The sequence below is a fragment of the Schistocerca piceifrons genome, unplaced genomic scaffold (genome assembly GCF_021461385.2).
Source record: "Schistocerca piceifrons isolate TAMUIC-IGC-003096 unplaced genomic scaffold, iqSchPice1.1 HiC_scaffold_2029, whole genome shotgun sequence".
NCBI lineage: Eukaryota > Metazoa > Arthropoda > Insecta > Orthoptera > Acrididae > Schistocerca > Schistocerca piceifrons.
Window position 1 is genome coordinate 112,501 of NW_025727933.1, and position 5,000 is coordinate 117,500.

Genomic DNA, 5,000 nt, shown 5'->3' on the forward strand with positions numbered 1-5,000 from the left:
CAGTAGACATAGCACACTGCCACCTACAGGGATCCGACGGAACTACGCCACCCATGCCGGCAAAACAGTATCGCCATCTGTGAAAATAGGGCGACACCACATGCAATACCGCCATCTATGCGCATCGGACAACACTACGTCCGCACCACAAAACATACCGCCATCTGTAGGTCTCCCGCAACATGACCTCCTCCAACGACGATACCGCCATCTATGCGACGCCAAGCCGATTAAGACAGCGATGGCGCCACAGTGCCCGCCTTTCGACGCCACCCACAAAGCCTGCAGCCTCTGTCGACCATAGCACCCAATCTCCAGTGGCTCTGCCGCACGAAGCCGTGGACCGGCAATGACTCCACCCGCACCCGTTCGTGCACCACCCCAACCGCCACACGCGCACCTCCAGCGGATGAACGGCGGAAGTTTCCCGCACTCGTAAAGTGCAATCCACCCCTATAACTTGCGTTTCATGAAGAGTTATTTCCAATATGCGACATTCCCGCTGTCCCTATACATGAGCCGCGACCTGTACCACTTACGAGCGAGAGACGCGATCGCGTTGCTCACTGTACGGCGTCCGATACCGAGCCATCAGCATGTCGGTCCCCATGCGCGTTGCACTCGCACTCGCAGTCGCAAAAACGTGGGGCAAATATATTACGCGGAAGAGCTATAACAGACCGAGCCCCACTGCATGGGGGGAGTCTTTGTCACTAATGTACACAGATGGAACATTTTGGACTGGAACCAGATTACCCGTACACACGGCGCTGATTAGTAATCAATGCAGAGCCATCAAACTACAGCAAATATACACAACTGTCCGTATACATGCTGAAAGAGTCTGCCCACAATGGGAACCACACGTCAGCCAGACACTCTGATCACGCACCACTCTCTGCTTCTAACAGGCGCACATACAATATGTAAGCACCAGCATGGAACAACATCCAGTGCATCTTCTCCGCCACATTACACAATCCACACTATCACAACCAGACCAGGAGGTCCATGCGGAAAATACAATATCCCAGCCTTTCGACATCCACCATTGCGCAGACCAGGCACCAACACCCACACATGTCCTATACAACGGTGCACCCAACATCACAATAGTACCTCCTGTCACAGCGCACAAACAATGACATGAGTCAAAGACACAGGTCTCACACAAGCATAGAATTGGAGCGCCGCCTCTAATAAGCCAAAGGTGCATCCTGACGTGACAAATCTGATCATGTCACAAGCATTCACTTACTATAATCACTATCAACGAACCTGCCGCCCCCGCCCCCCCCCCCCTACACCTTTCCTTACAACAACGTGTAACCTAACCTAACCTATGTTGTACCTTAACCTAACCTATGTTGTACCTTAACCTAACCTATGTTGTACCTTAACCTAACCTATGTTGTACCTTAACCTAACCTATGTTGTACCTTAACCTAACCTATGTTGTACCTTAACCTAACCTATGTTGTACCTTAACCTAACCTATGTTGTACCTTAACCTAACCTATGTTGTACCTTAACCTAACCTATGTTGTACCTTAACCTAACCCATGTTGTACCTTAACCTAACCCATGTTGTACCTTAACCTAACCCATGTTGTACCTTAACCTAACCCATGTTGTACCTTAACCTAACCCATGTTGTACCTTAACCTAACCCATGTTGTACCTTAACCTAACCCATGTTGTACCTTAACCTAACCCATGTTGTACCTTAACCTAACCCATGTTGTACCTTAACCTAACCCATGTTGTACCTTAACCTAACCCATGTTGTGCCTTAACCTAACCCATGTTGTGCCTTAACCTAACCCATGTTGTGCCTTAACCTAACCCATGTTGTGCCTTAACCTAACCCATGTTGTGCCTTAACCTAACCCACGTTGTGCCTTAACCTAACCCACGTTGTGCCTTAACCTAACCCACGTTGTGCCTTAACCTAACCCATGTTGTGCCTTAACCTAACCCATGTTGTGCCTTAACCTAACCCATGTTGTGCCTTAACCTAACCCATGTTGTGCCTTAACCTAACCCATGTTGTGCCTTAACCTAACCCATGTTGTGCCTTAACCTAACCCATGTTGTGCCTTAACCTAACCCATGTTGTGCCTTAACCTAACCCACGTTGTGCCTTAACCTAACCCACGTTGTGCCTTAACCTAACCCACGTTGTGCCTTAACCTAACCCATGTTGTGCCTTAACCTAACCCATGTTGTGCCTTAACCTAACCCATGTTGTGCCTTAACCTAACCCACGTTGTGCCTTAACCTAACCCACGTTGTGCCTTAACCTAACCCACGTTGTGCCTTAACCTAACCCACGTTGTGCCTTAACCTAACCCACGTTGTGCCTTAACCTAACCCACGTTGTGCCTTAACCTAACCCACGTTGTCCCCTAAAGTAACCCACGTTGTCCCCTAACGTAACCCACGTTGTCCCCTAACGTAACCCATGTTGTCGCCTAAACCTGCTCTGTAATTGTTATACGACTCGTTCAATTAGTGTAGTGTTGCCCACCCGCAACCCTCGCAATATAGTTCGCTACTCGCACTGCCCGCTCCCCTGTGTATCGCTTCATGTTAAACACCTTGCAAGTCTTGCTGACTTTCCACATGCTCCTGCTGTACACTGTAATGTGGATGGCAGCAGGACGTACATGCCGCCCCTCCCCACGTCCCCACCTTGCCCCCCTGCCTTCGCAAGCTGGTTGGTGAGAAGTTTGCATGTTCAATGCCCTTCGCATGCGACGTACTCAGGCTACGTTGTGGTGCGGCCTGTGTCAACCGTCCGCTAATGTCGTACGCGTAAACCACAATCTGTACTGCACATTCGTCCTTATGTACCGAATGATACATCGTGGCACATGTGTGACCGTACAACGACTGCGCCCAAAAACGGCGGACCATACAGTGCAAATATTGTGCACGCAGCTACGTGTCGTCTCCCTATGAGAGCTGGATTGCAGTGTGGTACGCCATAGAGACGTGTGGGAGGAACGGACGCCGTGGATGGCGATCAGCATGAGCTGTCTGTTGATGTATTCGGACCTAGTCGTCTCTCCTCACACACCGTGATGGCATGGTGCACCGCGTTCCATATCTGCGACATGCTACAGAGGCCGGTTGACAGTCGTTCGAGCAATGGACATCGCATACGTACGGGGGCCACCTTCCACGTATTGTCTAGGCGTGCACATTTTGTTGCGTGTATGTGGGCAGACGTAGTGTGGCGTGACACCTGACACAGGCATGCAATAATCGTTGAAGTTGCAAATGGCGATGGACGCCTGCGTTTTCTGGTGAAGTTACGCAAATGAACAAATGGTAACCTGTTGTGGTGCGGTTGTTCTCGCTAGGGGTGAATCGGTGATGGCGACGATAGGTTGAGGTACGAACCGGTTGTTCCAGCGATACCCACCATGCCGACGAAACTGAACGGCATCTGGGTGTGAAGCGATACGCGGCGGTGGCTGGGTGGGACCGTCCCCGGCCGGTGAGGGGGCGCCTCCCGGCGTGCTGGCCGCGCGGTGCGTGGGCGCACGCGCTACAGCCGGCTGGTGGGGGCGGCCAGTGGCAGGCGCGCCGGCCGACGGACGCGGCAGGCGTCGCAGCTGCGCGCCGGCGCACCCTGCGCGCGGCGCCGTGCGGCCAAAGTAGGTCCTCGCGGGCCCGGTGCGAAGCGCGGTGGACATCTTCAGTGTGCTGGTCCGATTGAGGACTGTGTGCGTTGAGGATGCGCCGCCGCCCGGCGCTCGGCGCCGCGACGCCGTCTGCTGCTCGGTCGCCCCAGCGGTTCTCGCTGGTGGTTTGTATCGCAGCTGTGCGGATGTGTTGGCGCGTGCGCTGTGCTGGGAGAGTTCGCTTCGGCACCCAAGTGGGGCTTTTGTCCTTCTGTGGCGCTGGCGTTGGAGCTGCCGGTCACCGTAGGTGGCGCGTGTTGTCTCCCGCCGGCAATGCCACGACAGCACGCTCCCGGGCCTCTGTCGGCAGCGGCAAGCTCAGTTGGGAGCACGGGTGGTCGCACCGAAAGCGTCTACTCGCCTAACTCCGGGCGATTGCGCCTCTCTCGAACCCGACCAAGTACTTGGGACGGCGCTGCGCGCCGCCGGGACCTGAGAGGGTTTCGAGGTGTATTGTGCAGGGGAGCTCAGCCTCCTCCTGTTTGCAGAATGATTGAGCGGACGCTTGCGTGTTCGCGCGGGCCCCCGGGACACACTCCCGGGCGGCCGGCTGCTCAGCTCTAGTTGACGCAGCTCCCTGGTTGATCCTGCCAGTAGTCATATGCTTGTCTCAAAGATTAAGCCATGCATGTCTCAGTACAAGCCGCATTAAGGTGAAACCGCGAATGGCTCATTAAATCAGTTATGGTTCCTTAGATCGTACCCACGTTACTTGGATAACTGTGGTAATTCTAGAGCTAATACATGCAAACAGAGTCCCGACCAGAGATGGAAGGGACGCTTTTATTAGATCAAAACCAATCGGTCGGCTCGTCCGGTCCGTTTGCCTTGGTGACTCTGAATAACTTTGGGCTGATCGCACGGTCCTCGTACCGGCGACGCATCTTTCAAATGTCTGCCTTATCAACTGTCGATGGTAGGTTCTGCGCCTACCATGGTTGTAACGGGTAACGGGGAATCAGGGTTCGATTCCGGAGAGGGAGCCTGAGAAACGGCTACCACATCCAAGGAAGGCAGCAGGCGCGCAAATTACCCACTCCCGGCACGGGGAGGTAGTGACGAAAAATAACGATACGGGACTCATCCGAGGCCCCGTAATCGGAATGAGTACACTTTAAATCCTTTAACGAGTATCTATTGGAGGGCAAGTCTGGTGCCAGCAGCCGCGGTAATTCCAGCTCCAATAGCGTATATTAAAGTTGTTGCGGTTAAAAAGCTCGTAGTTGGATTTGTGTCCCACGCTGTTGGTTCACCGCCCGTCGGTGTTTAACTGGCATGTATCGTGGGACGTCCTGCCGGTGGGGCGAG

At 53.6% G+C, this 5,000-nt stretch overlaps 1 non-coding gene across 1 annotated transcript in view; it reads left to right on the forward strand.

Moving 5' to 3' along the window:
• Positions 1–4,266: 4,266 nt before the first annotated feature.
• The window catches only part of LOC124741919, a 1,909-nt gene continuing 1,175 nt past the window's right edge, over positions 4,267–5,000 (forward strand). The window contains exon 1 of the ribosomal RNA XR_007010132.1: positions 4,267–5,000. This exon is cut by the window's right edge and continues 1,175 nt beyond it. This is a non-coding gene — a ribosomal RNA (small subunit ribosomal RNA).